The following is a 22,898-nucleotide window of genomic DNA, read 5'->3' on the forward strand; positions in this document are numbered from 1 at the left end:
GCAGTGATGCACTAAGACGCGAGCTTGAACTCGCTCGACTCAAACAAAATGAGCTCGAACGCAAGGTCGAGGAACTAACAAAAACACTAAAGGCACGACAGCGGGAGCTCGAAATCACCAGAGCCTTTCCAAAACAGCCACAAGCATCCAACAATGGAGAACTTGAAACACGAATGCAACAGATGATGCAGCAGATGATGCATGATATGATGCGGCAAATCCAATCTCAAATGCAACAGATGCAAGCACAATTTCAGGGGCAGATCTCAGAAATCAAAAGTGCTTTTCGAAAACAAAGACATAACGAAAACATTAGGGAAAGAGCGTACAACCGTCCAGCGTTAACGGCGTTCGCTGTCGAACAAGGCAACAGCACGAACACATAAACATAACCAAGACGCGTCAGCAAGACCAAGAAAGCTTAGAAATTTGGCAATGGAACTGCAGAGGCTACCGCAAAAAACAGGCCCTACTAAAACAATACATAATACACACAGCTTACACCCCCCGATGTGATTGCGCTCCAAGAGACTGGAACCAGGCCCTCTTTACAGGGGTACGATGTTTACGAGAGCCAAAACGGAGGTAAAGCAGCCGTTCTAGTCATCAAAGCCATCACCGCAATCAGGCACGACAGCATCGCCGACACGGACATCGAGCACGCGCATGTCGAAATCATTCCGAAAAAGCGAAAGGGAAGGAGTACATTCGTACTGAACGTGTACAGCCCGCCAAGACAAAGAAAAGCCAAATTCTTCGAACTCTTCCACGGAGCGCACAAGCTGGCCAAAGAAAATGCACTCATTATCGTGGGAGATTTCAACGCCATGGACACGAGTTGGGGATACCGGAAACAAGATATCAAGGGAAGAACATTTGCGGACGTAGCCGAATATTTTGGCTGTAAGCTAATCACAGATCCCGCGACCCCCACGAGAATCGGTAATAGTGTGAGCACGGACACTTGCCAGGACCTCACGTTCGTAAGGAAGAGCAAGGAGTCACAGTGGGAAAACATGATGGAAAACCTAGGTAGCGATCACTTTATCCTCCGGACGCGAATAGCATCGGAAAGGGTAAGATGCCGGATCGGACAAGCAAAACTCACGGACTGGAACGCGTTCCGCGGGGCTTGCAAAAAATCTGTAGGCGGCATTCAATCACTAGAAGACTGGAGCGGCATGTTGACAGAAACGCGAGACAAATGCACAAAAAGTGTAAGACGAACAACAACAACGCCCGAAGTAGACGGGCACCTTCTGCGACTATGGGAAGCCAGACGCAGTCTCACCAAAAGATGGCGGAAGCAAAAACACAACAGGAAACTAAAACTAAAGATAGCAGAAGTTACGGCAAAAGCTGAAGAATACGGAGCGCAACTCGCGAGACAAAATTGGGAACAATTCAGCGACTCGCTTAAGGGAACCTTAGGTACGGCCAGAACCTGGAATCTCCTAAGAGCACTAATAGATCCGACCAAAACAAAATCAGAAAAAATAAAAGCATCCACAGATTCATCCACTCCTTCGAGGGTTCGGACACCGACCTTTTAGAGAAGGCACGAAAAAAATGTTTCGGTGATCGCAACCCCTCACGATACCAAGGAACCTATCGCGGAGCCGAAAACGAGAGACTCGACCGCCCAATAACTGTGGAAGAAGTTTATGAGGCCATAAGGAATACGACCAGAAACACGGCAGCAGGAGCCGACAGAATCGACTATGCCCTGATCCGAAACCTGAGTGACGACCTCATACAAGACCTCGTAAGCTTTCTAAACGAACACTGGGAGGCGGAGACTGTTCCCGAAGACTGGAAACACGCCGAAGTAATTATGATACCTAAACCTGGCAAACAGATCCAAAGTGAAAATCTCAGGCCCATCTCACTCACGTCGTGCCTCGGCAAGCTTTACGAGCGGGTGGTGATGCTCAGACTGCAAAATTTCATGGAAGATAATGAACATGAACCCCATACCATGTTCGGCTTCAGAGCAAACCTCTCGACGCAGGGCGTGCTGCTTCAAATACAAGAAGATGTTCTCCGCAACGTACCCCGAACAGGTGAAAATGTCATAATGGCCCTTGACATCAAGGGAGCATTTGATAACGTCAGTCACGAAGCGATCCTTAGAGGCCTAGACGACCTGCGCTGCGGACGCAGAATCCACGGGTACGTCAAAGCCTTCCTGTCAGATAGAACTGCCACCATCGCATGGGAGACCTTCGATCGAACAAAATTCGCGTGCCAAACAAAGGAACACCACAAGGATCAGTCATCTCACCTATCCTCTTCAATATAGCTATGATAGGTCTAGCACGAAAACTAGAGAAGATCGAAGGCATCAGGCACGCCATGTATGCAGATGACATAACAGTCTGGACGAACACCGGTTCCCTCGGGGAGAAGGAAGAAAAACTACAGGAAGCGGCCTCCTGTGTATAGACATATCTCGGAGAAAGAGGACTCGCATGCTCGACCGAGAAATCGGAACTGCTTCGAGTGTGGAAGGCAAACAAAACCGGACAGTCCCAACCAGTGAGAACCTGAAATTCAACATCTACCTGGAAAGAATGCCCATCCCTGAAAAGACAACAATAAGAATATTAGGTATGTGGGTTCAATCGAACCAACGCAGCAGTCACACTTTTACCATGCTCAAAACAACAACGCTACAAGTGACACGCATGATCACCCGCATCACCAACAGGCGGCATGGCATGCGCGAAGAGGACGCACTAAAACTAGTTAGAAACCTGGTAGTGAGCCGAATTATGTACAGCCTGCCCTATCAGTGCCTCAACAAGAGTGAAATACAACAAGCGGATGCCCTGCTACGCAAAGCGTATAAGACGGCGCTCCGATTACCGCGCAGCACGTCTACAGAAAAGCTCATGGGGCTTGGATTGCAAAACACATTCGAAGAACTACGTGAGGCGCAGCTTGAGTCGCAAAAACTCAGGCTGCTGCAGACGACGACTGGAAGAGCGCTCTTACAGAGACTCGGATACTGTGAGCAGATGAGAGAAATAGCGAGGACGGTAACGATCCCCGACGAACTTCGCAAGTCCCTCAAGGTAGCTCCAATCCCAAGAAACATGGCCCTAATCTCCACCAAGGTAGAAGAGAAGCAAGGGCCGATTTTATTCAAAAAATATACGCTCCTCAGGACGCGACTGTGTATGCAGACGCATCCTCGAGAGGAGGTCAGAACAAAATTGCAGTAGCCACGGTGGTCAATTCGTCTCTACGCGAAGTGACCAGCGCCTCTATCCGACACTGCACAGTAGCAGAGGCCGAGGAAGTAGCCATTTCTCTTGCGGTGGCGGAGGGCTATAGAGCTGGGCGGTCGCTAACGATACTCACGGACTCTCAAACAGCCTGTCGAAATTTCATGAATGGTAGGATTGGTCGTCACGCGCTCCGTATACTCCTCAAAGCGAGCGACAGAATTAAAAACCAGGAAGAAAACAAGACCAGACACAAAATTATATGGGTACCGGGGCACATGGGAGTGGCAGGGAACCAAGAGGCTGACAGGATAGCTCGAGCATACACTACTTTCCGAGCACCCGACGGGTCCACGGAATTTTTCAGCACCCAAGGCATACTCGGCCATACTAGAAAACTATAGAGGAAGAAGAATACGATATCCCCCACCGCACAGTTCTCTCACCAGAGAGGAAACTGTCATATGGAGACAATTACAGACGGGTTCATACCGAAACCTACACATACTAAACAAAATGCACCCTACCATATACGCTGACAGATGTCCGTGGTGCGATGAAAAACCAACACTATATCACATCACATGGGAATGTCAAAACATAGATGTGGTCCCCAAAATTCGAAACCCGAGTGCGGAGCAATGGGAGACTCTGCTGTCCAGCGACCGCTGCGAAGACCAGCAAGGTCTGGTACAGCGAGCCCAACGGGCGGCAGCAGCCAGCGGAGCCCTGGACTGAGGGCAACCGACCATTGTGAAAAAGTGGACAAAGTCGACGGAGAAGACTCTTGTGGATACAACAAGCAGACATCTCTGAAGACGTCCAAAAACTGCCAAATAATATAGGGTTAAATAAAGTTTTTTCCTCCTCCTCCTCTAATCGGATCGGGGATGCTTTGGAAGATGCGGAAGGAGGTAGACGTGATGCGTCCCCTTGTGAAATTGTGACTTACGCGTTCCCATTTATAGCGGCCAGTGCGAACGCTTGTCTCTGGGTATGGCGATAGTCCGCCGCATCCACGTACGCTCCATTGACGTTTCGGCCGTACTTAGCATGTAGGGAGTGAACCCTCGCCATGCGTCGACCTTCGTGGTGGGCGGGGTGTATATTCTTGGGTAAGGGTTTAATGAATAGAGCTGTCATAATGTGTGCAGGTAATTGTGTTTTCGCGTCCTTCTCTGGAAGTTGCTAGCACATGTGTAGTCTGTATAGGATGGCTCTTCCCGTATTCGTATGAGTGAGTCGTTAGAGATGGGAGCCCTGTGCCTCGAACAGCTCCGAAAGCGTGTTGCGAACCCCAAGGGTCAGCAACCTTTCCGTAGACGTGCTGTGCGGGAGCGCGAGGGCATCCTTTTAGGCCTGTCGTAATAGGCTGTTGACCTTCATTGTCCGCGAAATACAGTTGTAGGTATGGGAGGGAGCAGACCATCCTACTGAGTACGAAAGCCTGCTCAGTACGAAACCCTGAACTAACCGACAGAGAAATTTTCTTTCATTCCTTTTCGTTTGCTAGCGATCCATCTGATGAGTCATACAGTCTGATTGACCGTGACCGGGAGTCTTTACCGTAGTTGCACGATTGTTCTGTATGTATGTACATCCCCAGTATTAGCATGGTTTGGACCTCCCGAACCGCTTGGCCTCTCATACATACATTCAGGAAGATCGGGGGGGGGGGGGGGGGGGCTGGTTTGCATTTTTTCCATTTGGCTTGGCATTGAAAACCAGCAGTTTTGATTTCGCGTGTCAGCAATCAAGGCCCGCTCCCGACGCGTACGTTTCAATTATATCTACTAACTGAAGCAGCATATCGTCTATTTGGCCGTCATTCCCCGTGGTTACCCACAGGGTGATGTCGTCCGTATAGACAGTGTGATGCAGCCCGTTCAGGGCTACGAGCTTTGGAGGAAGCGTAATCAGCGCAAGATTAAAGGGGAAAGGCGAGAGTACCAAGCCTTGCTGTGTGCCTCGGCTTCCCAGAGAAATGGGGTCCGATTTAAGGCTAACTAGAGTGATCTCTGCTGTCCTCCCGGAAAAGAATGATTGGGGCATAAGTAAATGTCCATTCACCCGGGTCCAATTTTGGAAGATTCGTAAGGATTGCCTCGTGCGAGACATTTTCGAAGGATCTGCTCAGGTCTAGCCCGAGTAACGCCTTCGTCCCGATTCCCCATGGAGGGTCTCACACGTCGTTCTTAAGCTGGAGCATCACGTCCTGCGTGGATAGGTTTGCACTAAAGTCAATTATTGTTGGAGGAAGTAAGTCGCCGTCTTTCGCGTAATTTTGCAGTCACTTAAGCATGACATGTTCTATTAGGTTCTCGATGCAAGACGCGAAGGAGATGGGCCGCAGATTCTCGATAGAGAGTTTCCTGCCCGGTTTTGGGATGAAAGTGACCCGCCGTGCCTTCATTCCTGAAGGATCTCGTCTACCCTCCAGTAGGTGTTCATTAGTTTTGTCAGGGCCGCGAAAGACGTGCGGTCTAAGTTTCTGAACGTTGCGTTTGACACTCCGTCAGGTCCCGCCGCGGTGGTGGTACGGAACTGCCTGAGAGTAAACCATTCTGCTTTTTTGCGCAAAAAGCACGACACAAAAGGAACGAGGTAGACAGAAAAAGTCCTTACTAACAACTCAGGTTTTTATTGACGGAACATTTGATTAAATGCAGCAGATACTGTGCTGTATTTAAGCAAATTTGCCGTCACTAAAAACCTGAGTTGTTAGTAAGCGCTTGTCCTGTCACCTCGTTCCTTTTGTGTCTGGATTTTGCGTCAAAAAACCAGAACGCTTAGGCACTAACTAGCCTGCAAACGCCTACTCGCGAGAGCACACCAGACATCGGCATCTGCTATGTCGGCATCCAAGGTGTCGTTCGGAAGATCTCATACGCGGCTAAGGAATCTGTTTGGGCCGTTTTCAGGTAATGTATTCGCAGTTCGGCGAGTAGTTCAGCATGCGTACCCTGGTATTGGTGAAATAATATTGTGAGCCGGTCTCGTTGGGTGCATTTTGTCTGTGTGGTGTCGGGTAAGTGTGGAAGGAAGAGCCATGTATTTTTGTTTCCAAGCTGCCCGTATATATTATCACAGAATTGGCCCCACTGTTTATCTTGCAGATCTATAGTGTGCGCTTCGATTAGGCGCTCGAGCTGCGATATATGCTTTCGTAGATTTCTATTGTGTCTGTCTTTTTTAACGTTTTAGTAAGCTAGCATGCACTTCCCTCGAGCGGAAGAGTTTGATCTCAGTCGTCTGGTGCGGCTCTTCAGTCGGCGTCTCTACTGTGGTGGTCTCGACGCCCTCTTTAAGTGGTTCCCAGTCGGAAAAAACTACAGAAAAATTTCTGATGTTACGGCAGAATTTCTGTGCGGTTTTTGACGGAAAACCTGTTGTGACAACAGAACATTCTGTACTAACATCAGAAATTTATTTAGTTACAACAGAAAAGGGCTACAGAACTACAGACAACAGAAATATACTACAGAAAGGACTACCGAAAAGTACTACAGAACTACAGAAAAATCTGATGGTTACGACGGAACAACAGAATATTTTGTCGTATTTTTGACAAAGTTCTGTAGTTTTTTTCGACTGGGTTGTTTATGTATCTGGGGGAAGTTTGCTCTCGTAAGCTACTGAACCTATCCCATTCGTTGATGCTTGTGCGTATGTGGTGTACTTTGTGAAATGTTTCGTCAAATGTCTTAGCTATTATGTAATGGTTGCTCTATAGTGCGTTTCTCGTGTTGGACCAGCAGGCGTCGCGAATGTATTTAGTTAGTGTGAGATCGAATGAGATATCTGATTTGCGCTTACACTGTTGCCGGCCCGCGTGATTTCTTGAGCATCCTGAAGAATTGTGAGGCTCAGGTTCTGGATAGAGTGCCACAGCTATGCACCCTTGGGGTTATTTTCCTGATAACAAGCCGATAAGGAGCTGCGTTCCTTCGGATAGGCGAGTTCGGGAATTCCTGACCCCCTGTCTTTCGGTGAACTGTATAGGCTGAGAATAAAGAGGCTTTAGACACCCTTTTTTCTGGGCACAATTTCAAGTAGCGTGTACTGTTCGTTAAAGCTGTCTATGGTGTGTTGTATAGCCGTAATGTTGCGTTGCACAAATGTCGCTGTAAAAGGGGCTGTCGTCGTCGTCCCTGCATTCGAAGGGGGATAAACGCTTCATAGCCCGCAAATTTCGCCGGACCGCTGGTTCTTGAAGTGCTGTTACGTCCTGTTGTTTATAGGCTTTCAATTTCAAACTTGTTACTCGGTTTGTTGCGAAACCCCTGGAGTTCCACTGCCATACCTCAATTAGCTGGCGAGGGAGCATTGTGAGACATGGGATAGATAATTACGGGCAAGGTAGCGGATGCCGGCATTACATTACGGCTTTCCTCCAGGGCCACGAGAAGCTGCACTACTTGCTGAAAAAAAAAGCGATGTTTGTACCAAGCACAGTTACTTCGCGCGTGAGAATGTGTGCTCTCTCTTCGAGACCGCTCAATTTGTTATCGAGTGCGCTCATTTCTGCTCTTAGCTTTTATGCGGACAGGTTTGATAATCAGTTGCGGCTCTCCTTTGCAGGCTTCAGCAGCGCGTTTCGATCCGGGACTCTCATCAGAAGGTGTTGGTGGTGGTGATGACAAACATTTATTTGTACAAGGAGCTGTTTGGACCGAGGCTCTATTGGGCCAGGCCCTCACAAATCTAGGTTGAGCTCCTATTCCGGAGCCCCAATGGTGTCTAACGCCGCTCGCGCCCTGGCGACTAAGGTCCGCTGGGACTGTACATAGATCATGGCAGCTGAGCATCGGCGCCTCCCAGGCCTCCCTAGAAGGGTGGGTAATGAAGTATTGGGAACGGTGGGGATTGGATGGCCATGCCCAGACCATTTGGAAAACGTCCGAGAAGGCCGCTCCACACAGGCTGCAGCCCTCATCAAAGTCTGTATTGAAGTGCTTCAAGACTGCCGGGCACAGCATTGTGTTTGTAAAAATTTTGAGAAGGAGCCTTTCGTCCGCTCTCCAGAGAAGCTGATCTTTAAAAGGTAATGCGGCTGTTCATCTCTATTGCATTACTGGTAGAGATTATAGGGCTTACTGTGGTGGCTGAAGGCGTGCGGTGTACTGGTGTAGTTTTTACGGATGGTTGTAGAGATTTAAATCGACTTTCCATTTCTGTATTTCGCATTGTATTGCCGCAATGGTTGCGTCTTTATACCGTACTTTATCTAAGAGCTTCTTCTCCCGAGCGCTGTAATTCTGGGAAGCCGTATCCGGCCAGCTCACATGCTTCGAGCAGCTTCTGCACCTGCTCCTGATCCTGCTCACACGCCGTCGTCTGTCCGTGCTTCCCTGCCTCGAACTGGTGTTCTGGCTAGATGACAGTGGTGGGAAGGAGGATGGTCTGTGGCGGGTCTTGCTTCCCCAATGGTGGCTTGAAGAACGACTACCGGCTTTGTGTCTTGAACGCGGCCTTGGACGTGCAGGTGTGCGCTTCCCCCTCGGCTGGCGGAAGGTTTTGTTCACCGCACTTGTGGCACATTTTGGTCCTGGGTTTGTAGCAGACGTCCGCCCTATGGCCGACTCTTCTACAGTTTCAGCAGGCTTCTACCTGATCCCTGTACGGGTGCACAAGGAAAGGACTCTCCCAAAAGAATATGGGGTCTGGAGCTTCCTTTCCTGCGAACGTCACCAGTATGGACTTTGACTGGCCATTGCGACGAGCATCCACCAACGGAATTCCTTGTTTGCGATTCAGGAATCCCTGCCGGACCTCATCTGAAGTTCCGCCATCCCATGCATATTAAATGACGCCTCTCTTAGAGTCGTCCGGCGCTACCACGTACCCCCCATGCCACTTCGTACTGATTCTAGCCCAGCTTGAGCAGTCTCGGTTTGCTGTAAACCGAAGCCCTGAGCTCATGCGTTGTGCTTATGGTGAACGCGTTAACTTTGTTAACACGAATTTTGTCTTGTTCCAGCACCCCTTGAAGCGGTAGCTTCACTGCTATGCAGGTAGGTGTGAGAAGGTTTGGTGGCGTGACGGTGCGCAAGTCCATGCCTCTGGACCTAGCGATGACTCTATAGTCATTTTAGGGTAGCCGTGGGATCGCGGTTGCTACGTCAGCCAGGTGGTTTCCTACGATTGGTGAGAGGAGAGGGCTTACACTTGCCATTGTGAGCAGGAACACGCGCGCCCGTCAGGTCTTGGCTCCCTTGTCTGCCATCCTTCTTCGGCAAGCTGCTCAAGAGTAGCATTTTCACCCTCTACGGTGTATACCATGATACGAGTGTAACTCGCGAAAGCGTGCATGGGAGCGCATCGAAGCACCCGAGGCCTAACATTAGTCCAAACGCGGTTCACCAAACGCTGCAATTTAAAATCCTGAATAATGGGTTATCGGTGGTCATACCAGGGGAAATCCGGTATCGGTTGGCATGGAAAACCCTTGCTAACCTTCAGCACTTTTCACAGGGCCGAAAGTCGAAGAAATTTCAGAAAAAAAATATGGTCGCGAGGCACATCGTCACCTCCACGCAGGGAGAGTGGGGGGGTGGGGGGCAACACGCGCGGTGAACGGCGGTCGCAGGATCGCACGCAGCAATCCGAGAACCCGTGCGGTCGCCGTCACTGCGGAAGAGGTAGAAGGGGGGAGAGGAGGGCGCGCTGATCCAGCGCTGGCTGCCCCAGAAGAGGAGCTGGTTACGAGGGACAACGGTGACGCCGACGCGAATGGGCGCAAAAGAACTGCGCTCTAAAAATTACCTGTGGGTTAGCTTGTGGTTAAATCTGGAGTTACGCGCGAGTTACATCTGCATGGTTACACTTAGGTTCGGCTTGATAGTAAACACATGCTTTTTGCACATAATAGTGTCCGCGGATAATTGTAACAGATACGACGCCTTTATCTTCCTGCTAACCTATTTGAAACGCCGTTCACGCCTGATATACTGCGTCTGGTTCTATATGCTGTGCGGTTCGGCGTTCGAGGAAGCGCCAATTGAACGGTGCCGCACGGACGACCGGATCAAACGCCCGGCAGGGTCAACTTCGTATACGCGTAAATCGCATGCTGTCTTCACCATTCGTGACGTCACCATGTGATGACATCATATATACTCATTTTATTCATTACTCATTACTATTTAGTCAAGGCTAAATTACTAATTACTACTGGTTAGTAAATAGCTAGTCTTTAGTTAGCACTGGTTAGTGACTACCTAGCCACTAGTCATTAATACTACATCAACGATGACCAATCGCGTGCCGGCGCATTCGTACAGCTGCTTCTCTCAACGTGACACCTAGCTGCTTCGTCACACGAGCTGCGACCTCTGAGGACACTTTGCGCATGAGCACAGCTGGCGGAGCGGTGGTTCTACGGCTCAGCAGGCAGCTACATTGACATCGCAGAGCGGCTAGCGTAGGGCAGCTCTCGCTAAAAAAATTAGAAGATTTCAACGTTGCTGGACCGAATATTGAACGGAGGCAATAACTGCGGGTGACCGAGCATTCTTCTTCTTCTTCTCCTCCTTCTTCATCTTCCCCAGCCCACACATAAAGCCTCGCTTTAACCTAGCCGTATGAATGTTCCTTAGTGGCCTAATGGGGTAACGAATTACCAAGGTCCTAGCAGGCTTACTCGAACATAAGCGTCTCATGTGAAACGAGAGACCCAAGTTGGCAGCTCCTGCCAGCCCACATATAAAGCCCCTGTTTAACCAAGCCGTATTAACGTGACTTATTGGGCTCAGTGAGTAACGTGAACCAATGTCCTGGCAGGCTGTTTCTGACATAATCGTCCCATGTGAAACGATCGAGAGACACAAGTTGGAAGCTCCTGCCAGCTTGGGGTCGTCTACGGAGGTCGTCTAAATGTCAAAGGTGAATGGTGGTCACCGCCGTTCCACGCTGAAGGCTCAAAACTGCAAGCAGTATTGCTTTCGCAATAAAACAACATTTTGTTGCGCGAGCACACCACGATGGAAGTGAGACGAATCCCACTATTTTGGCCGAAGATGCGCGCCGTATCTGGCGGGCTACGTTGGATGACACAGAACGTGCCATAGCCGTGAACATGTTGTCTAATGTGTATATACACTAGTGCAAAACTAAATTGTAGCTTAGGGCAAAAAAATCAAACACCGCCTGACAGCTAAACCGAATTAAACCCTGGTTTCGCACGTATAACACGGTTTATGCTTAGGTGAAACCGTGCTGATTTTTCTCTTTGGATCAAATTTAGGTTCCCTGACACTTTTCGTTTTTTACCTTTTTTTGTTAATGCCTTTTGTGCGTTGACAGATTCTTTTTTTACAATAACGTGTTATTGAGAGGAGGGCAAGGTGGTAAGTATTCAGGATAAACGAGTCGTGGAGTCGAAATCGCGTTCTGTGGCCATTGTTTCGCAGATTATCCCGTTCACACCTTGGCTTTGACGGTCGTACGCTAGCTGTTGATTTCAAATTACATGGTAAAAGTGTAAGAATGCCCGCAATCTACTCTCCATCTCAGCTTTTTTAGTCTGAATTTTTTTTATTCTTTTATGGTCAAGATTTATCACAATTTAATTAAGGATTTCCCCACCTGCCTGCCCCAACTTCAGAACAATGAAAAATGGCGGCCCTCTAATGCACGATCCAGAAAATCTAGCCCCACTGCTCTAACCGCTTCGAGATTTGAGTAGTCCTCCAGCAGCGCCACCTAGCTAGGACACTGAAAGCCAGCCGGCGGGCAGAATTAGGCATGCCGTAAGAACCGAAATAAAGGAGACCCTCCGAAAGAATCTTTTTCATTCTTCATGCCAGACATGAACCAGTTGGACGTGCGTCGCGAACTTTCGCTTCGTCTTAAGCTACCGCAAAGCAGCACAGCCTTACGTTAACGAAAGGCCGGTAGCCGACACTGCTCTACTTCACAGCTTCCGGTGTCGTTCTTTAGAAGAACGAGCAACAATTTCGTTCGTGGAGATGCCCAGTGGAGCGCAATATGATCGCGCTGATGATATCGTGCTGTTTTCACTGCCAACTTCAACTTGTTTAGAGTCGGCGAAGCAGACAATGAGAACCTGGGAGTAGCTGACCGCGTGTTTTACTTAGACATTGCCTGTTTACCTCAAGGGCGCCGAGAGACCCTTTGCAGTCTAGAAACATTAAGCGAGCTCCGCCTTGCACTTCAAAGCATGAATGCCTCTGCTGCACCAGGTCCCAACCTGCAACCACTGATATTTTACAAGACCTTCTTTACAGAAATACCTATCCATTTCCTATCAATGTTCGACAGGTTTCTTGCTAGTTGGTTTGGACCAAAGACATTCGATAAGAGTAGAGTAATACTCCTATTCAACCGTCTGACCCGAAAGCGTGGAGGCTCATCTTCTTAAAATAATCTGCGTAAATGGTATTAGCCGTAATATTAGCGGAATGACAGTTCTTGACCTCATAAGCAATATTCCAGCACGTTGCATCCCTGATCGCACACTTTTAACAGATTTTACACACGATCTTTTCCCGCTCGCATCGCGCACACAGATTTCATGTGCCTTCTTGTTATTAAACCAAGAAACCCCTTTGACCATATACAATGAAACTATCACTTCGCCGTTCTAGACAGTTTCCGCTTTCAGAATGATACATAGATGGTGGTCCACTTCTTTTACAGACTTGAAAACACTGCTAGTAATTTATTATCACTTAACAGATTCCATTGTCGTGAGGCCTGCAATACGGCATGGTTGTCTGCCCTCGTCAATTCTATACATGTTTTGTATACAGCCGCTGTTGCAGCAAATCCCGGATTGAAATTTATTACATGGTTTTTCTCTCTTCTGATACGATGAGGTGAGAGTAGCAGCATACGCTGATGGTGCCTGCCTCCTCGTTTACTAGAAATATAGGTGCAAGACATTCCTGCAGCTGTTTCTCCCATATAGATGTTTCTCACCTGTTTGGAGTGCGGGTTAATTCAACAAAAAGCTAGCCATTACGTTTTGTGGCATTGATGATGAATTACCCTATAGTTCCCCACGGAAGCAGTGAGAATTTTCGGTGTCACTTTTCTGGCGTCTGGTAAAATAGCCGTCAGCCCCTGGAATGAAGTAAAGCGCAAGGCTGAAAGGCGAATCTTAGTTATTGCCATTGCCTTTCTCTTACCTTTTTCTGAACGTGGGTGCTTTAGTTAGCGGCTCTTTTCCACATAACGGACCTTGCATGCTCTCCTCGGGGTGTCTGCAGAGGAGGGCCACAGCGTGGGACCCGTTCTTTCGGGGTGGATACGCAGAAATTGCTGCGACAGTCCTTGTTAGCCTGCACACTTAGATGGGTGGCTTCGGCATACCTGATTTTAAACTCATTTGCCATGTGGTGACTTTGAGAGCCGTGTGGGGTCTCTTTTCATACGAAGCATACAATAGGATAATACTAACCGCATACGAAAACGCATTTGACACCGTTGAAACCTCGGCGGTGATGCAGGCATTGCGAAATCAGGGGGTAGACGAGCCGTACGTGAAAGTGCTGGAAGATATATATAGTGGCTGCACAGCAACCATAATTCTGCATAAAGAATGTAACAAAATTCCCATAAAGAAAAGTCAGGCAAGGAGACACAATCTGCCCAGTACTATTCACAGCTTGCTCAGAGCAAGTATTCCGAGACTTAAAATGGGAGCAGTTAGGGATAAGGGTAGACGGAGAATACCTCAGTAATCTGCGATTTGCTGATGACATTGCCATGCTAAGCAACTCGAGGGATGAACTGCAAATAATGATTGATGACCTAGAAAGGAAAAGTAGAAAGGTAGGCTTGAAAATCAATATGCAGAAGACTAAGGTAATGTTCAACAGCCTTGGAAAGGAACAACAGTTTACTTTAGGTAGCGAAATGCTGGAAGTAGTAGGCGAATATGCCTAATTAGGACAGGTAGTAACCGCAGATCCGGACCATGAAAAGGAAATAACAAGAAGAATAAGATTGGGATGGAGCGCATTTGGCACTCACTCGCAGATTATGACTAGCAGCTTACCGGTATCGCTCAAGAGGAAAGTATACAATAGTTGCATCTTGCCTGTACTCACCTATGGGTCTGAAACGTGGAGGCTAACCAAGAGAGTTCTACTTAAGTTGAGGACAATCCAAAGGGCTATGGAACGAAAAATGGTAGGGGTAACTTTAACAGATAGGAAGCGTGCAGAGTGGGTCAGAGAAATAACTCATGTTACCGACATTCTAGTGGAAATTAAGAAGAAGAAATGGGCATGGGCAGGACATGTAGTGCGAAGAGAGGATAACCGGAGGTCGCTGAGGAACAAACTGGATTCCAAGGGCAGGAAAGCGCAGCAGGGGGCGGCGGAAAGTTAGGTGGGCGGATGAGATTAAGAAGTTCGCAGGGGTCAAGTGGATGCAGCTAGCACAGAACCGGGTTAAGTGGAGAAATATGGCAGAGGCCTTCGCCCTGCAGTGGATATAATCAGGCTGATGATGATGATGATAATGATGATGATGAACCGCATACGTACAGAGGACTTCACGCCGTTTCTTTAGGCTTCCCATTTGAACGGGCCTGGAAGCTGCGTGACAACCTGCGTATCGTATCTAGAGTCGCTCACACTTGCCTAGAGCACTCGCGCGGTGCTGTGCAGAGGAAGTAAAGTGAACTTATAAGACAGTTACTGAATCTTACTGACATACTTGACTTCTAGCGTAGATGGAAGGCAAAGCGAACTGCACAGGCGCAAACGCATCATCCTTGACAAAGCAGCTGCATTGTAAGGAAGAAGATGATACAGCGCCGAAGCTAACGACGATGAAGACGCATATCAGCGGGAGGCGCACTGAAAGCTCGGACCGTCTTGTTCGGACGATATTGTGCCTCGCTCTACGATCGCCTTGTGTCACCGGTCGCCGTCTACAGTCCTCCAAATAACTCCCAAAAAACCCCTCTTCATTTAGTGGAGGTGCGGGCTATCGATCCCAGTATCTCTCGCTGACAGTACTATGGCGCCCACCTTCGGGGACATATCCAGGGCAGCCGCACAGCTCATCGGGCCGCCAGAACATTCCATTGCACCGCTCGCCGTCCCCTTGACGTCGGTCCTTGCCGCCAATGCGGCGTCGCAGCGTGACACAAAACTCGGAAAACTAGCAGCCGCAGTTCCTGGGGCATGAACTGTGCACATTTCGCCTACCGCAAGTCATCGTCTGTCTCCGCCGAACGTTCTCGAAGTTTTGCACTGGTCGATACTGGGGCCACTCTGTCAGTCATTAGCGAACGTTTTTGCCGCTTGCTTCATGAAGTCACCACCCCGCCTTCTGGACTTTCTCTTCGCACCGCCAGCGCCGATTCTGCTCGTCCGTTTGCTGCGTGCACAGCGCGTGTAGTTATCGCGGACGTCTTATACGTCGTTGAGTTTTTAGTGCTTGCGTCATGCTCACATGACTTAATTCTTGGCTGGAATTTCCTTTTCCGCCACAATGCTGGTATTTACTGCGCCCGCGCCCACGTCGCCTTCTCTGTGCTCTGCGATGCGGTTCTTGACCATTCGCCATCTTTTTCTTGCGGCAAACTTGTTGTCGCCGACGACACCGACATCCCGCCCAACTGTGCTGTGATAGTTCCCGTGTGTGTACCATTTTCTTTCGATGCGACTGTTCTTTTTGCGCCTTCTCCCATGTTCGCCTCTCGCCGTCACCTCCTTCTTCCCTTTGCTATTAGTGATATTAACTGCGGTGCCGCTGACATAGTTGTTGCGAATGCCTCTACCGCTGCGGTCCCGCTACTTTGTGGAGAATGCTTTGATCATATTGAAGTTGCTGACCTCATCTCGCCGTTTGAGGTTTATTTGTATCTACCACAGAGGGCCCACGTAGCCTCCGTAACGCCGATTACTGAGTCTTCCGATATACCAGATTGGGACCTTTTTCAATAGTCTGCGGCCAGTGACCTCGACTCGACTCACCACGAACAACTGATTGCTCTTCTCAACCAGTTCCGTTCTTAGTTTGATGCTCAGACGACTTCCTTGGGCCGTGCGACTAAGGTTGTTCACCACATCGACACCGGCAGTCATGCCCCTGTTCGCTAGCGCCCTTACCGTGTTTCGCCTACGGAGCGCCGTGTTATTACTGACCAAGTCGACGACATGCTACAACGTGTTGTAATTCAGCCTTCATCTAGTCCGTGGTCGTCTCCTGTGGTACTTGTGAAAAAGAAGGATGGCTCCATAAGATTTTGCGTCGACCACCACCGTCCTAATAAAATTACTCGTAAATACGTATACCCGCTACCCCGCATTGACGACGCCATCGATTGTTCTTTTCGTCCCTGGACCTGCGTTCTGGCTATTGGCAAGTCCCTATGGCTGAGTCTGACCGACCCGAGACAGCCTTTGTTACAACTGATGGACAATATGAATTCACTGCGAGGCCGTTTGGTCTTTGCAATACTCCTGCTACGTTTGAGCGAATGACGGACAACATATTACGCGGCCTCAAGTGGAACATTTGTCTTTGTTATTTGGATGACATCGTCGTTTTCTCTCCCGATTTTCTAACGCACCTCGTGCGCTTGCACCAAATCCTGAGCTGTCTCACTGGTGCCGGTCTCCAAATTAACCTGAAGAAATGTCGTTTTAGCGCCGGCAAGCTGACAATACTGGGTCATGGAGTGTCCAAAGATGGCGTTCTGCCCGATCAGGACAAAATACGTGCGGTGACTGATTTCCCGAAACCGACGTCTCTTAAAGAGCTGCGCAGCTTCGTCGGCCTATGCTCATACTTTCGCCGTTTTGTCCGCAATTTCGCTATCATCATTGCACCGCTTAGAAAACTGCTGAATGGTCCCGCCGACTTGTCTACATGGATCTCACTCTGCGACGATGCTTTCACTACGCTCCGACGTCTACTAACTTCACCGCCCATTCTCCGCCATTACGACCCATCCGCTCCTACAGAGGTGCACACTGACGCCATCGGCATCGGCCTCGGTGCTGTCCTCGCTCAATGCAAGCAAGGCTTTTTCGAATATGTGGTTGCTTACGCTAGCTGAGCGCTAACGAAAGCTCAATGGAACTACACCGTCAGAAAAGGAGTGTCTTGCAATCGTGTGGGCCTTAACAAAGTTTCGCCCTTACTTATATGGCCGCCGCTTCAACGTCAGCACCGACCACCATGCCCTCTGCTGGTTGGCTTCCCTGAAAGACCCTTCTGGGCGCCTCGGCCGCTGGGCTCTTCGCCTACAAGACTTTGACTTTGAAGTGATATATCGATCGGGACGCAAACACTCCGACGCTGACGCCTTGTCGCGCTCGCCTCTGCCTTCTCCTGCACCCTCGCACTCGATATCCGAACCCTCCGTTGCAGCCCTCACCTCCGACGACCTGCCTTTTGAACAACGCCGGGATCCCTGGATATCTTCCCTCCTAGACGTACTCACCGCGTCCTCAACGTCTTCATTACCGCGAGCCCTTCGTCGTCAAGCTTTCCATTTTATGATCCGGGATGGTCTGCTGTAATTGCAAAAGCTATCGCCCGGATGGTCGCAAATGACTCTTGGCCCTTCCCTGCCATATTCGCACAGAAATTTGTGCCCATCACCATGCCGACCCGCAACGCGCACATGCTGGCATGCTGGAAGACATACGAGCGTCTTCGCCAGCGGTACTACTGGCGGGGGATGTACAACTTTGTCCGCCGCTATATTCGGTCCTGTACTGCTTGTCAGGAGCGGAAGTCGTCTCCGCGCCCCTCCGCCAGCCTATTACAGCCATTGCCTTGTCCAGCGCGACCCTTTGATCGTGTCGGCATCGACCTCTATGGTCCCCTTCCATCTTCGACATCAGGCAACCGCTGGATAATAGTCGCCATGGATCACCTCACTCGCTACGCGGAGACCGCAGCCCTGCCTACGGCTACTGCTCGTGACGTCGCCTCCTTCATCCTGCGTCACTTCGTTCTACGTCACGGGGCTCCTCGTGAACTTCTCTGTGACCTCGGCCGCGTCTTCCTATCTCAAGTGGTCAGCGAGCTGTTGGAAGCTTGCCAAACAATACATCGAACCACCACAGCTAACCATCCTCAAACCAACGGCCTCACAGAAAGGTTTAACCGAACGCTTGGTGACATGCTCACAATGTACGTTTCTTCTGGCGCGTCTAATTGGGATCAGGTGCTTCCATACATCACCTATGTCTATAACACAGCGTCTCAGGCAACGACTGGATTTTCCCCAATCTTTCTCATATACGGTCGTGAGCCTTCCTGTCTACTGGACACCATACTTCCTTACCACCCCGACAGTTCAGAGTACACTTCTCTTTCTGCTGTTGCCCGTAATGCTCAGCAGCGCCATCAGCTGGCTTGCTCATTCACGTCGGACATTCACGATATTCGCCGACATGAGAGCAATCACGCAAAGCCCGCTACTGACTTTCCTACCAACACCCTCGTTTGGCTGTGTGTTCCGGCTGATTCAAAATTCTCTGCAAAGTATAATGGCCCTTATCGTGTATTAGAGCGTACATTACCAGTTAACTACGTCGTGGAGCCGGCAACGCCTTCTTCAGACCACCGTCGCCGAGGGCGAGAAGTTGTTCACGTCAGTCGGCTTAAGCCATACTACAACCCCTTTGTCATACCCTCGCCCTGAGTCGCCAGGATGGCTCCCTCTTTCCGCCGGGACAATTATAAGGAAGAAGATGATACAGCCCCGAAGCTAACGACGATGAAGACGCCGACCAGCTGGCGCCCGCACTGAGAGCTCGGACCGTCTTGTTCGTGCCTTGCTCTAGGATCGCCTTGTGTCACCGGTCGCCGTCTACAGTCCTCCAAATAACTCCCAATAAACCCCTCTTCAGCATTAATATTTTTTGTCAGTCAGTCATTTTTTTATTTGCAGGAAATAAACTCCTTCCTGCGGGTGGCAGAGACAAAAGGCATGATCGTCTGACGAGGTCTCTGCCCCCGTAACAAACTAAGCAGTCTACAGCACTACATCAGAAAGCTGGTACAATACGTAAATATGAACATAGAAGCCAAGGAAAAAAATATAATAATAATAAAAACAAAAAATACACGCATACATTCATACAGAATGGCTCTATTCTTTCAACCACTATGGACTGGGGCGGCTTAATTTGATTTTATTATTCACATTGAACATTTGCTCATTTCACACATAGAAAAAGATCATATTGGCATAAAGAAAACCTAGATTTATCAACGTTACTGTATATTGTCAACAGAAAACAAAATTGCCCGGAGTGCCCTTTGAACGCCTTTGTCGGCAAACAAATACAAAATAGAAACATAGCGATTTAGCATGTATATTACCTGATATTCAAAATCTTGCTTTCCATAGTTTGTTTAACGTTTTTGGTTCTCCGTTTGGGGTTACGAATATCATAAGGCACCAAGACAGGCATGTAAATAGTGTGGAGTTTCTTTTTATAGATTTGCTGTGCCAGTACCCATAAATAGAGTTTATTTGCTGGTAAAACATCAAAAGGTAGGAAAAAGTGGTTGCGTTGGTAACAATCTAATAGGAGGGGTGTGGTTTACAAAGATTCGGAGGACACGCTTTTGCAGCATTTGTAGCCTATCATAGTTCACACAATCCGCTCCGAAACACACTAGTCGAGCGCTCAAGACTAGGTGATTGACTCTATGCGTAATGAGGCATCTGCATATATTGCAAGACACCTTGGCTGATTGTGAGTTGAATGATATGCCCGGTGCTGAAACATACTGATTTATAGCTTTCAAACTCTCAGATGAGGACCAGCACAGAAAGCCCAGTAGAAGAGAGTGGAGGCCCCTAATTTCTTCCTCCCTCCCCGCTGATGTTCCTAACTTCGCCTTGGTAAGAGAATAAGAAGGGCTGCCAACTGCTGACCGCTTTGTGATATGGGATGGCATGATCTCAACCTCATGTTGATGCAGATGGAAAGAAACTCAAAGTCATGTATCAAGACTGCTCTGTAGCGCGCATCTTCTGGTGTATAATGTCGCACATGTTGCAAGTTCGAATGCAGTGGCAGACTTGCAACAGAGATATCTTTGTTTAATTCGTAATGTGCATTGGAGCATTTTTCTTATGGGAGCGGTGAGGACCGGTATTCTTGCGAGGACTGCCGCAGAAATCCATTTTCTCTACTGTAGTAATTAAGAACCATGATAATTACCCATTTAAAACAGTAACTAGCAGTACTTGCGAAAGAAGCTTTCAAATATACTGGTCCATTAGATTCCCTCTTGCCGGTGATGAAATAGTGACCATGTCTCTTCTTCCCCATACAGAAGGCTGGCAAGTGTTCGTATAACTTTTCTTTTGTCTAGAATTGTAATAGCACAGTAATGACCTCAAGGTGATACTGTGCAAGCAAAAACGATGTACTAACCATCGAAAGACAGCTTAACATGCACACCTGAAGGATAGAATCTCTGCGCAGGCATAAAGCCTTGCCAGTTTTGTGTGTCTATTTGTGAGTGTCTATTTGTTAGCGCGGTGAATCTTTCATTTTATGAGTAATGCACGAACTAACAAAGCAATTAGGTTTACTTGACTACATAATACCAGTGCTTACACTGTCCTTGAAACCGTCTGTTTAGTCATAGTGTCAGAAGAAACAAGTGCATTCGTTGTGCTGTTCATCATTCCAAAAGAGTGAAATTAATTTAAACATATAGTGTTTCTGTCATTTTACAGCATTGACGAGAACATGGAGCGTTTTATTACCCGTAGTTTAGCTGGCCGTAGCGAATAATAACAGTGGGCATGCCTCGTATTTCAAGTTAGTGGAGTCTCCTGTTTTTGACGTCAAGGCACCGTCAACGCAGTGCAGTCATTCGAAGACATTGGCCTGCGAATTCGTCCCTGCTAGGAGCAGTCACGAGACCATCATCGATGTGGCGACCTCATTAGTGGGTTTAATCCAAATGTACTGTCCTTGCAAGTAACAGCCACCGTTCCTTGCCTTTACCTCCCGCTTACAGCACCAAAGAAACACTCAGCAACCATGGCTAAGTCCTGTCCGTCAGTGCTTACCAGATGGAGTCTCGTAACGGTGTTCAGTCTTCGACGCGGAGATGTGTGCTACGTCAACACTCCCCAACTACCTAGGATTCGCCGGCCATCGCGTAGCATTAGACTACCGTGACACGCAGCATGTTTGCCGGCAGGGCGTCTCCTTGTTCTACTTTCGGGCGCATTGCTCATCGCTTTTTAATGCCAAAGCATTACCTCGCTGTGTTCACAGATGTTTGTACGCAGACCGCGTTCGCAGACCGCGTAAGCAAAATCATATCCGCAGCAGTTGTCAATTATTGAATTATTGAGAAGTGATAGAGGTAATGAGTCGCGTCAATGAATAGAGGGGGACGTATTGTTGTGTACGAAAAAATAATTAAGATAAGGTTATTAGGTAATTATTTAGAGGCAAAAATGGAAAAGTCCGCGTCACTTATGAGTAATTGAGAAGTGGTAGAGATTAATGAGTGGTGTCAATCGATTGAGGTGACGTAGTGTAGTGCCTAAAAATATATTTAGGCCAGTAGGTTAATTAGGTAATTATTTAGAAGCAAAACACGCGAAATTGTGTCCGCAGCAGTTGTGAGTAATTGAAAAGTTGCAGAGGTTAATGCGTAATATTAATCGATATCGGGTGACTTAATGCTGTGTTCGAGAAAACAAGGCCGACAAGCTATTTAGGTAGGTATTTACAGGAAAATTGTAAACTTATAGGCGAAAATCGTCTCATTACCGGCTTGGCGCCACATTTGAATGTATCAAATACTAAAATAGGTAATTAAAGCAGTCATGTAAGCTGACGTTAAGAATGTGACATCACGCAACCTGAAGTCGAGAAAAAAGGGCATCAGAAGTGATTGGCGCGCATTTTGAAAGTACCACAGACAAGTGGTTAATTAAGGCAGTCATTTAGGGTGACGTCACGCAACTGGAAGTAGAGATTGAGTGCATCATGAAGAAGGCCGGTCTGGACGAGTCTTCAGCTGGAGTGAAGATTGCTGGAAAACGTATCAACAACCTTAGATATGAGGATGATACCAATTTAATAGCAGAAAGTGAAGTCGAACTCAAGAGACTTCTGATGCGCGTACAAGACAAGAGTGAGAAGTCTGGGTTTAAACTGAACATCAAAAAAAGACAAAGATGAAGGCATCTTGCCCTATCAAGTCCTCGAGCATCAAGGGACAAGAAGAGGAAGCCGTCAAGATGTTCTCTTTTTGCGCTCCAAGATTATCCCGGAAGGTGACTGCCACCATGAAGTTAGGAGAAGCCTGCTTTTGGGAAAGAGAGCCATGGCTAGCATTGACCACCTAGTTAAGAGCAGAGACATCAGACTGCCAACCAAGATCCGCATAACTCGTGCTATGGTATTTCCAGTTGTGATGTATGGATGCGAGAGTTGGACAGTGAAGAAGGCTGACCGCCGAAGAATTGACGCGCTTGAATTGTGGCGCTGGCGCAGACTCTTGAGAGTTCCTTGGACTGCCAGAAGATCAAATCAGTCGATATTGTCGACCATACTCCCTGACTGCTTATTGGAGGGTCAAATTCTTATGGTAAAGCTTAGCTACTTTGGTCATCTGATGAGAAGAGAGGAGTCGTTGGAGAAAGCTTTGATGACGGGAAAGGTTGAAGGCTACCGGAAA

Source organism: Amblyomma maculatum, chromosome 2, assembly GCF_055883805.1.
Source record: "Amblyomma maculatum isolate TAMU_Amacu chromosome 2, ASM5588380v1, whole genome shotgun sequence".
NCBI lineage: Eukaryota > Metazoa > Arthropoda > Arachnida > Ixodida > Ixodidae > Amblyomma > Amblyomma maculatum.